Source organism: Herpailurus yagouaroundi, unplaced genomic scaffold (assembly GCF_014898765.1).
Source record: "Herpailurus yagouaroundi ecotype Mexico unplaced genomic scaffold, PumYag 189, whole genome shotgun sequence".
Taxonomy (NCBI): Eukaryota; Metazoa; Chordata; class Mammalia; order Carnivora; family Felidae; genus Herpailurus; species Herpailurus yagouaroundi.
Window position 1 is genome coordinate 8,544,197 of NW_024412420.1, and position 13,545 is coordinate 8,557,741.

Below are 13,545 nucleotides of genomic sequence, written 5' to 3' on the forward strand. Positions count from 1 at the left end.
TAAAATAAAAAAAATATTGAGAGTCTTAAAAAAGTATGCAGTGTCATGTGTATTGAGAGACATTTATCAACTCTCAAACAGGGCGCCTCCATAACTGTACCTTAGAAATACGTTGCAAAAATAAAAATGTCCAGAAAGGCATGTCTTCCAACTCCAGCTTGGAGGTACTTACCGAGTTCAGGGAAATAAATCCATAAATATTACAAAATGTTTGAAGGTATACTTTAAAATTTTAATGTAGGCAAAACAAGATAGAAATATACTTGTTCTCTGTTCACCAAAGCCATGTTACAACTGCTTAATGTTGACTATAGATGAAAACAGTTGTCTCTTGCTTATTAGAATTTTACTAGAATCCTTCCCTTAAGAAACTATTCGATACTATTTTAAACGTCCACCTATTTCAGATATCATGAAAGTACTAAGTGTCTAACTGTTCCGTCTATGCATTCATTCAGCATTTCCTTTCCTGCACAGTCATTAATGTTCTATTACCATTCAGAAAGCACCATCCTTTCCTGCCACCGTTTACCACCAGGGGGAGGTTAAGCGCCAGCACCACTGATAGAAAAGAATCAAGTTACAACCTACTTTTCTCTTGTGGCTGTTGTATTTCCTTTGAAGGCATTTAAGGAACTGTTTACATTCTAAATGCATAAAAGCAAATATTCTTCCACGTGCACCGTATTTGTGACTTGATTTCCTGAATTTCCCAGTTTCATCTGCTTTCCAACTCCTAGACCATTCAACGTACTGAGACACTTCTCTATCATTTTATCTTTAAGTCACCGCTTTAGCAGAATTCTGATCTAGTCTTTCTGATCTTGACTCCTTTTGTCTCTTGCCTCTCGGAATGTCACAATCACATAAAGCTTCCGGTGAACAACTTTCTTATCACCACCCAACTTCCAAAATCTTATTAATGTTGGTCTGCTAGAGATTAGAAGATTCAGAAAGAGGAAGTAATTTATCTCCTTAGATCCTGTTTTTCAAAGTGTGTATCAAGAAACGCTTGTGTCAGAACCATGTGAAGACCTTGTTAAAAATATATGTTCCTAAGATTCAGCCCAGACCTGGTGAATCAGAATCCCTTGGAATGAAACTGGAAATCTGTATTATTAATAAACTCTCCAGCTGATTTCTACCCACACCACATAACTATAGCCAAATTCCTTTAAGAAACTATATTATAATAGGATTCTACTACATACCTAAAATTCATTTGTAGACTAAGTAAAAGTAAGCAGAATAAATTGCTTGAAGTATATGTCATCAGGCATGTGAAATCATTATCATAGTCTCTTAAAAAAAAATACATACATATGTCTTTAAAATGATCCATCCAAGTGTTGGTCATGATTTGGTCTGTTTAATTCTTTTACTGGGTTTAGAAATATTGTCAGTAGAAAAACATCACAAGAATATAGTTAAAGAATAACAATAATGTGTCTGTGACTTTTTGCATGGAGTTTTTAGTATATTTCCCCCTTCCCTGTGGCTTTATCTTCACAGAAATTTCAGAAACATTTCTAAATAATAGATTATAGGCTTTTGGAGGCACTGCTTCCTTCCATCTCTAAAATATGCTGGTATGATGAAATGTCCTGAATTCCCTTTAAACATTAATTGTGATAAGCAAGCTCTTCTAAATGGTCTTTGTCCAGACCATTTTTACCAGAATTCCCTCTTGAAATGGTCATCTATAACCTATTTATGGTATAATTGATGAGGAAAAAGAGAACCATAATGTCAAACTTTGTATTTTATGTTGTGACTGAGACTCACTTCTCTTTTGATAGTTAAGGCCCCTGGTTTTAGAAGAGTTAACAAGACAAATACTTAAGACTAAGTAATCTGGGGCACCTGGGTGGCTCAGTCGGTTAAGTGTCAGACTTCGGCTCAGGTCATAATCTCACAGTTTGTTAGTTCAAGCCCCACGTTGGGCTCTGTGCTGACAGCAAGGAACCTGGAGCCCAGAGCCCGCTTTGAGTTCTGTCTCCCTTTCTCTCTGCCCTTCCTCTGCTTACACTTTGTCTGTCTCTCTCTCAAAAACAAACAAACATTAAATAATTTTTAAAAAAATAGGAGTAATCAGTAGCTTCAAGGTCAGCTTGACAAAGTAAATTTGTACAAAGTTACAGGCTTATGAACCTTTCCCTGTACTAGGACAGTTTCCAGACTCAAACTTTCTTTATGTCAGTATAATAATCACAGCTCATAAGAGGCAGTGACAACAGTATTAGAAGTAGGAAAATGAGACTGAATAAAACCTTTCCTCACAATTTGAAGACATTTGCCCTTTGGCATTTCACTTGGATTTTATCTTCTTAACATCTCTCTATCCCCATGTGGTATACAATATCAATACATCTACCTCTCTGAAAACCACCTGAGAGATTTAGGTGGCACTAATATCGTGACCTCAAGGATTTTACTTAGATCATCATGGTTCTTTCACCAATATCCAGTATCAACAGATGAGATGCAGCCTAAAAACATGTTAATCGTAGATACCAAACAGGAAAACGTGCAGGACAATACTGTTTTACAGAAGAAAATATGCAAATGTTCCAAAAAAATGTAGTTACAACAGACTTTTCTATTATCTGTGCAACAGACTTTTCTCCTTTCTATGCATGAGAAAAATGTAGGGAGTCAGAGATTTCTTTTTTGGCCAGAAAATCATGGTCTGAGTATTTCCTTAAAAAACAGGGCTATATTATTCCTACCCCCTCCAAATTTATCACTTCATACTTAGTAGCAGCTACCAAAGCAAGCAAGCATGATTTATAATAGTGACTGCAATGCAATAAAAACCCAATAAATGATGGTTTTGTAGCATATTGTTATTGTTGTCAACGACTATACCTTTCAAGAATAAAGAGAGCTATGGCAGTTGTGAAATGGAACTAACATTAGACGTATACTTTTAATCTAACCATGTAACAAAATTTACCTGATGCCTAACTACCTGCTATTTAAGCACACATATACACACAAACACACAAATTTGGGTCACCTTTCATAAAGTAGAATGAATAATTATCTATGGAAGGTGCTTGATACAAGATACCTTTTTTATGTCTAAATATAGCATTATGCCTATGTGCAAGTTTAAGATTTCCACCACTATTTTTGTTAAAACATTATACCCCAATATTTATCTTTAAAATCCAGGTACACTAGGTGGAATGCATTATGCTTTTTCATAGATGGTCTATTAGAAGAAGCTGAAAAGTTAGGCATTTTAATTTACTATGCCTACTTCTGTGTGTGTGTGTGTGTATGTATCACTACATCCATTGGGTTCTTCATTTCTTCTTACCAAGATTTCTGTAATGATCTCCAGTCTTTCATTTCATTCATCTCTTCTCTATGTTGCTACCATAGATCTCTACTGCTTAAAACCTTTTGTGGTTTCCTAAAGTCTTTTTTTTTTTTTTCCGATGGGGGAAGGTGTAGAGGGAGAGGGAGAGAGAGAATCTTAAGCAGGCTCTGCACCCAGCATTAGCCCAATGCGGGGCTCGATCTTGACCATGCTAATCATGACCTGAGCTGAAATCAAGAGTCAGATGCTTAATTGACTGAGCTACCCAGGTGCCCCTGAAGTCTTCAGTAAGAATTCCCAGTTTCTTAATGTCATGTAGAAGATGTTGAATAATCTGATCCATGCACAATTCTGTAGCCACCTTCCTCAATCCCATATAACCCATATGCACACTCACACATACATTCCTTATCTTGGTCAGTCATACTAAGCTTTTTGCTAAATGCACTGTGCTTTTTCATTATTTTTTATGTATTAGACTATGCCTGGAAACTTCTAATTTCTCTCATCTGTTTGCTGCATGTAACTTGTCATTTGACACTGAACAAGCACCAATTGGAAATTTGTCCTGACTTAAACAGGATGAATTAGATGCCCTTCATCGATAATCATCCCAGCTTACAGTTGCCCCTAAACAGCATTTATCACATTATATTGAAAGCTTTGGCAGCTTTGTCTCTCTTCTACTAGACTGTGGGGTTCAGGAAAATGGGGAATGAATGCTGTTGTGTCAGTATCTCCAATGGTTAGAATAATGTCATCTAAATAATAGAAACTTAGTGAATGCTTACTGAATGTGTGAGCATGAAAGTGTTTGATTCTTAGAGGAAGGGGAATTCTCGGGGAGGGGAAGGGATGCTATGAATGATACTGCTGAATTTGCAAAGGCAGTGTCCTTTATTTCTCCCCGGAGCAATTTAGGTAGCATGATAAATGTCTCTTTGTGCTTGTGGGAGTAACCAGCCTCACATTTATGGTGACTGTCACATCAAGGCTCTTGAGTCACACATAAATTCGCAATCTATTTCTCTTCCAAACATTTTTTTTCTGTTTAAGTGGTATCATAGATCCAACAACACTTACAGCTGCCATGTGTCCCTTTGCTTAATGATAATTATGAATATATCATAATAATGAATATCATGTGATTAGTTTGTTAACCTTGTATTTCTGAAATTGTTTCTGTGGAACACTGGCTAGGATATTCATAATTATTACAATTAAAAAAGGAAAGAGTGAGGGATTCTATGATCCAATATATTATGAATAATATTGAGTTAAACAATTAAATATGTTACATTAGTGCAGGACTTTGCCATTATTGCTATGCTGCTGTGCATTGTGGATCTATAAGAAAATAAGAAAGTAAGATAGTGATTTCCAAATGTATTTGAGCATGCACTTTTTTTGTTTTCCTCCCTTAGAGTATATTTAGCAACAGTAGGTTCTGCAGACATATGGAACATTCTAGAAGAGTGCTCACAGGTATGGATCAATGAGAAGGACAGAAACTAAAGAACCCAGTTCGACTAAACACACTCTTTTCTAACAAAACATCGCTTGATTTAAAGTAATTCTAGAAATACTAGTTAAAATAAATTAGGCTTATATATGCTTAGAAGAGAATATGCCATTGAGCAAGATAAAAGGATATATTTTGCCATGGAAGCCTCAAATTGGTGCTTTACCTCCAGTTTTTGCTTATTAATTCACCCAGTTTAGTTATTTACTGTTTATGCTTATGTATTGAATATTTTTGATCTTAATCTCTGCAAAGAAAGTAGTAGCTTATCATGTCTGAACTTGTCCTTCTTGCCTTGCTGTCTTGGTTAAGAGAGGAATCGTTTCGCGTGGATGTCAGAGGACCTAGGTGAATCTCTGTTCTACTTATTTCTAATTTTGTGATACAGGCAATATGTAAACCCTTTCTGAGTTTAAGGGTTTTTTGTTTTGTTTTGTTTTAATGAATCAGGGTGTTACTGACTCATCAGGTTTTGGTGAGGATAACCTGAGGCATGATATAATGCTGTGACTACCTAGTCAGTGCCTTGAATATTTGGGGAACTAAACAGTCATTTAGTCCATCAGTTAATCAGTTAATTATCCATCCATTCGGCAACCTGTAAGTACAGCTCTTCCGGAAAGCTTGTTGTCCCCATCCAGTTTTGGATTGAAGAGATTCTGCCATATCCACACATCTTTCTCCAGCGATGATCAAAAGCCATCTCAGATATGCTTCAACAAGCATTGATTGGCCTTGTCATCTTTCATACCCTCACTTCTAATAAATGCTTCTTTTTCATTAAATGATTTCACAGGCAAATTTAATTCTCTAATTTGGTTTTCTATGAAGTTTTACTATTTCTAGAGACTTGTGTATTTGAGTATTTTCCAGATAAAAATGAAGATAAACCTCTGTTTCAGAGGAAGCCTCTTACCTCAAGTTTCTTGTTCACTGTATTTTGAATAGAAGAGAGCTGAACAATGTAACCATTGCTTACATGGCTGAATGATGGTTTCTACACAAGAGAAAGGGTATTGTCGTAAGTGGTCAGGTGATAGTTATCTTTCGAACACAGTTAGACACTATGCAAGAAATTTTACATGAAATCTCTCATTGGAGTCCTTGTGGTAGCACTTTGTAACCAGTATCATCCTCTCATTTGCCAATAAGGAAGCTTGATGTTTGAGATTCTGAAAGTTCAAATAATTTGCCAGTATCACACAGCTAATGAATGACAGAGCTGGCATCAAACCCTGGGTCTATCTGATTCAAAATTAGCCCTTATTACATTCTGCCACACTGCACCAAGAGGCCAAACTGTGGCCAGAATCTAGCCTCTACTGATTCTAACTGCAACTGATAGATTTGACCAGAATGTACAATTGAAATGTTTTTGAAACAGTCTTCCACTCAAGTTGAAATACACAGCCAAGAAAGGAAAGAATCAGGAATATGGAGAGAAAAATGAGGAATGGAGGGAAAGAAAATAAAAGAACTCTATTGAGAAGCATGAAATAACAAGTGAATTGCAATACTCCAGAGAATAAACCTATTTGACTAGTTGGCTCTACCGAAAATGCATCATTTCAGCCCTCTGTGCCTTTTCACACTTGATATGTGTAGTGCTAGATTCCTTGATCATTCTGCGAGCCATACTAAATCCTGTACAGATTTCAAATTTATGCATGTTCTATATAGTTAATCAAATTTTTAATACTTTGGCTTTAGTATAATTATTTTAATGAGTATATGAAAATATAGACCTATCAAAGACGATAGCTTTATAGGCTGGTTAATATCTTAAATTGAATATTGTGTCATATTGAATTTGGAGAATTTCTGAACTTGGAAAAAAAATCACTCAACTTTCTATGTTTAAATGACTACACTGGTGACCTGAGTTTGGAAATATTACAGCCTATTGCAGTTTATTGTCATGGGGGTTGTCTCAGGCACAGTGGAAAATGAAACAAGTAGTCCCTTACAAAATAAGCCACATCAGCCTTCTTGCTAAAAAAAATGGTTACGATACCAGCTGGAACACCATTTAGAATGATATGGGATTCATGTGACCTTTATTATTATAATACATTCTAAACTGCATTTCCATGGAAACAAAGTAAAAAAAGAATAACTGGGAATATGATGGGGTTGAGAACAAGGGTATAAAGAAGGAAACTTTCCTTGATGCATGTCCTGCATGAAGCCTGTAGCAGGAGCCATACGGGGCCCAAAGTCTAATCCTACATGCAGCGAATCACTAAAACCTTATATCTAGTACTGTCCCTGCTACACGACTCCCTCAATGCTATACCCACCAAGTCTTATGTCCCTGTGAATCATGCCAAAAATATACACCAGTTTTGTCATCTATTATATCCTAAATTCTCCCAATTCTCATCCCAATACTACTCCTTATATTCCCTTTATCAACCAAACCTTCTCTCCACTCTCAAACTCTTTTGCTTGACTCATTGTGTCCAATGATCATTTAATCCTTTATATTTTCGTCCTCTTCTTCAAAGGTTCCTTCCATCTCAATGTAACTTAAACCTAGAGTTTCACGAAGATATCACTTTCCTTCCATGATGTTAAGTTGGGTTTTTTGTTTCTTACACTCTATTTATCTAAAGACCTAGAAGTAAAGTTAGGGTTCTCCAAGTTCCCAATTGCTGTTTCTGGGCAGCTAAATACTCTCACCTGAGCAAAAACCTTGTTCCTTTGAGTCTCATCTAGTTATAACTCACTTGGGCTCCTAATAGCAATCATCTGCAGACCTATTTACCACCGTGACTGTCCCTCATTTATTGAACATGTTAGTATTTCATTTCTAGTATTTGTATCCTCTGCAATTTCTGTCATCATTCTGGGTCTGTTTGACTGGAATCTAATACCTTGCATCGAGCTCCCAGATGCCCTCTAAAATTGCATTTTCCTCCATTCTGATATACTTTTAAGGTCCTTTCCCATTCCATGTAACCTCCTCAAATCATGAAGTCACTTAGTCCTTAACCACAACTTTCTGTCTTCTGAGTTGCCCAAGCAACCTAATGCAACAGTCATTAAATTCATAAGTTTATTACTCTGATATTTTCTCTCTATTCTTTAACCTTCTCTTCGATAGTCTTCACTTTTGCCAAGCTTAGAATCTATGAATCAAAATTATTGTCACCTCACTTTAAAGACTTTCATTTACTCTGTCACTCACTTATTTCTTTGAACCTGGTTTTCAAAACCTTACCCTCAAATGGAGCTGAGTCATCAGTGATCCCACCTGCATCTATGAGCTCAGGCAAGGCAATAGAGAATTACAAAATCAGATTGGTGTCATTAACAATTTACCATTTTCTGCCTCAGAGTCTAAAAATCACCTAAAAGTATTTCAAGAATTATGACAAATTCATGCTCTTACACTTTACTGTGATGTCCTTCCCATTTCATTTTTTAAATGTTTATTTATTTTGAGAGAGAGAGAGCTGGGGAGGGGCAGAGAAGCTTATGCAGACTCCGTGCTGTTAGCACAGGACCAATATGGGGGTTGAACTCACAAACCATGAGATCATGACCTGAGCTGAAACCAAGAGTCGGACACTTAACTGACTGAGCCACCCAGGCAACCCCATTTCATTTTGATTAAACGAGAACCTCTCATCTTCCCAGATCCTCAAACCTATCTTCTTTAGGACTCCATATGGTTTTCCCCCCTCTCATTTCTCTGGGTGGGGTTTCATCCACCTGTGAGAATACAAGCCTATATATCCCCTTTAGGAAAGGCAATCCCACTGATCCCATGGGCAGGCTGCAGGAAGGAGAGAGATCCAGCCTCGATTTTGAGACTTCAGCATATAAATAACAATTGAAAACCATGCAATGCTTGCAGAGTAAGAAGTGAAGCAATGACATTAGCTAATTCCAAAGGAAGATTAACCCGAGTGGAGAAAAAAGGAGGAAAATCAGAAAAGTTAAGGCCCAGTGTTTCAAGAAAGAAGCAAGTAAGTCCTAATACTCTGATGACTATGAGAACTGGGAAGTGCTCACTGGGTTGTCTGGTAATTAGCTCTTTGGTAACTTCAGCAAAGAGTGCGTGTATGACGTCACAACCTGCTTTGGGTAGGCTGATAGGTAGATTAAGAAATATTAACATTTGTGAAGCATGTGTTCACTAAGTGTAGTTGCGAAAAGGAGAAGCAGGTAGGAAAGTAACTTGGAGGAATGTGAGCATGAAGGAGCTTTTTGTTTCTTTTCTTTATAAGATAAAGGTGACTTGAGGATGTATGACTGCTACTGGGAAGAAGCCAATAAAAAAGGAAAGTGTGGGAAGAATTGGGAAAGATTGGGGTATTGAAGAAACATTCTCTCTGAAGGGGCAAAGAGGGATATGATTCTAGTGAAGAATTACCTTAGAGCTGTGGTCTCTGAAGAAGCAGCTTCAGCAACACCTGGGTCTTGTTAAAAACACAAACTCTCAGGCCCCACCTCCAAGACCTGCTAATTCAGAATTGCTGGGTGTGGGGCCAATCAATCTGCTTTCCTGAGCCATCAGCTACCTTCTAGCGTATGTTAGATTTGAGAACCACTGGATTAGAGAAATGAAGCTACCTCTTCACTGTCATAGAAGAAAGAAAAAAAAAAAAGAGTAAACTGCAGGTAAGTTAAAGATGTTGAAACCCAGTCAAGATGGGGATGGGGAGTTAAGGAGTGCAAATTTCTGGTTATGGAGTGAATGGTTCATTGGGATGTGGTGTCTATAGCAGATGCTGCATATTTGACAGTTGGTAAAAGAGTATATCTTAAAAGGTCTATGAGAAAAAAAAATTGGAACTGTGTATGGTAATGGACTTAACTGTGGTGATCATTTCACAGTATGTGCAGATGTTGAATTGCTGTGTTGGACACTTGAAACTGCTATAACGATGAACGTTGGTTACATATATGTATATAAAATCATATATATCTGTAATGGGTAACAAAGTTATCTGCTGAAAATGGACGGGTAGCATTGGAGTTTTAAAGACACTGGAAAAGGTTTACAGTAACTGCTCTTTTGGAAAAAGGGCTAACGTGAACACATGGTGGAATTCTAAGTTGTGTGAGGACCTGAGGTTGAAGAATACGAATCTCTAGAGCAGGTAATTGCTTATAAGCATGCTTATTTTCCCAGGTATTCAAGGCATGTGAGGATATGAGCGAGAAGGTAAGTTGATTCAAAGCTGAAAATTGATACTCAGTTGAAAGTTTTATAAGGTGTATCTAGGTGAAACATAGTAGGTTTAAAATCTGGGAATGGTGGCAAGAGAGTAGAGTAACGGACTTCTAATTTTAGTCTGGTTGGAGAAAAACTGAATACAAAAAGGTCCTAATAGACTGGGAGAAAATAGAAGATCCTCTGCCTATTTTTTAATCAGTTTGTTTTTGCTATTGAGTTATATGTTTTTTTTTTATATATATTTTGGGTATTAATCCCTTTTTAAGCATATGACTTGCACATATTTTCTCATATTCACAGATCTGCTGTGCAGAAGCCTTTTAGTTGGATATAGTCTCTCTTGTCTATAGTTTTGCTTTTATTGCTTGTGTTTGGTGTTAGATTAACAAAGATCCTCATCAAGACTGATATCAAGGACCTTAGTGCCTATGTTTTCCTTTAGGAGTATTATGGTTTTCTGGCCATTACAGACCTTCAAGTCCGTAATCTATTTTGAGTTAGTTCTTGTGTGTGGTGTAAGATAGTGGCCCAGTTTTGTTCTTTTGCATATGGCGGACCAGTTTTTCCAGCACCATTTTTTGAGGAGACTGCTTTCCCCATTGTGTATTCTTGGTTCCTTTATCATAAGTTAATTGACAATATATGTGTGGGCATACTTCTGGGTGCTCTATCGTGTTCTATTAATCTGTGTCTGTTTTTATGCCAATACCATACTATTTTCATTACCATAGCTTTGATTTTTTTTTTCTTAACATTTATTCATTTTTAAGAGGCAGAGTGACAGAGCACAAGCAGGGGAGAGGCAGAGAGAGAGAGGGAGACACAGAATCAGAAACAGGCTCCAGGCTCTGAGCTGTCAGCACAGAGCCTGACATGGGACTCAAACTTGTGAACCGTGAGATCATGAGCTGTGTTAAACTTGGACACTTAACTGACTGAGCCACCCAGGTGCCCTGTGATTATTATAGCTTTGTAATATAGTTTGAAATTGGGGAGGATGATTGCCTCCAGCTGTATTCTTTCTCCAGCTCGCTTTGGCTATTCACGGTCTTTTGTGGTCCTATGCATATTTTAAGATTGTTCTATTCCTGTGAAAAATGCCTTTGAAATTTTGATGGGGATTGCATTAAGTCTATAGATTCCTTTGGGTAGAATGGAACTTGTAACAGTATTCTCTCATGAGTACAGCGTATCTTTCCATTTACTTGTATCTTCAATTTCTTTCATAAATATCTTCTAGTTTTCAGTGTACAGGTCTTTTGCCTGCTTGGTGATATGTTCTATGTCAACTATACCTTAATAAAAAAGGGGAAACTGATATACAAAATACAGTAAAAACCACAAAGTACTGGGAATACTGGAAGTTGTAATAAAGTGTATTCCAGAGAAAATGGTGTCTTCAAATAAGAGACAGGTTTTAATGGTACGCACTCTTCGTCAAAAGTTGAAAATGTATGGGATTGTTTTTATCACAGAATGGGGGTCCCACAGGGGTGCAGTGGAAATGTTTGGAAGGAAAGGAAGCCATATACTTTCAGGCGAGAAGAAAGAAGGCTAGAGCAATGGGGAATTGGGATAAGAGGAGATAGATTGCAAAGAAATTTACAGTGTGGGACATGAACAAGGAAATGAACATAATTTTAGATGAAATTGTGGGAAAGATATAGTCAGTATGACCAATTGTTCATAATAATGAAATGGCCCAAAATGACTATTCGAAGGCTTTGATTCCTATAATGGATTGAAATGTTTTCTTCTTAAGTACTTACATTTAATTCTCGGGTTTTGTTTTAAATTTCTGACTCCTTTTATTATATAACTACTGCCCTTGTTTGACCAAGTCTTCCTGAATTTTTAAACTATGTATCCTGCACTAGTGGAGTTGTCTGAAATCAAAAACGTCAAAAATAAGCATTTCTAACTATCCATATATATTGTAAAAGCTCTTGTGAACCACAAGGAGACCTTAACGGCTGTTTTCCGGTTTTAAAATTCTATTTAGTTTTAAATTTCTTGCCTTTATATCTTAAATTCATTTTAGTGCATAATGACTACTTTTTAGCAGGGTTGTCCATTTATTCAATTGTATACTTTTCAAATGCTTTCATAAAACTACTCCATACGCTTATCATGGTGAGCATTGTGTAATGTATAGAATTGTCAAATCACTGTTGTACACCTGAAACTAATATAACATTGTGTGTCAGCTATACTTCGCTAAAAAACCTACTTTATAGGGGTGCCTGGGTGTGAGCCCGTTAAGCATCAGACTCTCCATTTTGGTTTAGGTCAAGGTCTCCTGTTTCGTGAGTTCCAGCCCGACATTGGGCTCTGAGCTGACAGCACAGAGGCTTCTTGGGATTCTCTCTCTGCCCCTACCCCACTCATGCACGCTCTCTCTCTCTCTTGCTCTAATTAAATAAAAAAACAAACTTAAAACTTTATATAGAAACCATAAATAAATTGAAGTATCTTACTTATGGACAGAAAGATTCAATATCATAATGGTGTTTTTTGATTTCCGATTAATATAATATTATAAAGCAACCGAGTTATGTTTAAATAAAACTGGCAAGTTAATCCTAAAATACATATAGAATTGTAGAGCAAAAAATCAAGACTCTGAAGAATAAGGACTTAAGATTATTAGGCATTAATAGCTTGAAAAGTTTAAATTAATGGAAAAATGGTCTCAGTACATAAATAGATAAAAAACCTAATAAGAAATAGAGGAGTAAGGTGTAGGAATGAGTGCTTGATAATTGAGATGATTTTGACATATGACAAAAGACATAAGTGAAATATTTTGTAAGTGACTACATTTAAAATTAATGTTTCCGTATGATAACAAGATCAGTAAAGTGGAGAGAGACAGTACTAGCAAAGCATGTGAGTAACAAATGATTCCTGAACGGAATATATAAAGGAAAGCAAAACCTAAATGATCCCAGTCAATAGAAAGTAACTAGTCACATAGGTAAATAGGTAACTTCCCTAGAAACACTGTTGCATTGCTAAGAAAGAAATGGAAAGATACTCAGTTTTTCATAATTGGGAAACTGTGCACTAAACATCCTGCCATTTCACTTCCATGGTACTGTTAAAATTAACGTTTAATTAAAAGTGTTAACAATAACAAGTGGAAATTGAGACTGTTTGACATTGCTGATGGGGGGGTATGCATTGGTACCACCACTTTGGAGAACTATCGAGCAAATCTCTACAAGGGGAATACATGCATATTCTCTGATAAAGCAGTTCTATTTCTTGTTTCCCTAGAGACCTTTTTGAGCATATGTCCAGGGATATTAATGTTTAATGGCAAGATGTTATTGGGGAGATGACTTTTTCTGCAAGAGAATGAAGAAGTACACTATGATTTATGTACAATACTTTTTTTGCAATTAAAAATGTTAGCTTGATGTGAAAAACATGGGAAAATTTAGAAATAGAATTCTAGTGATACAGCAAATCGCAAAATGACTGTAATGGTATGATCTCTTTTAT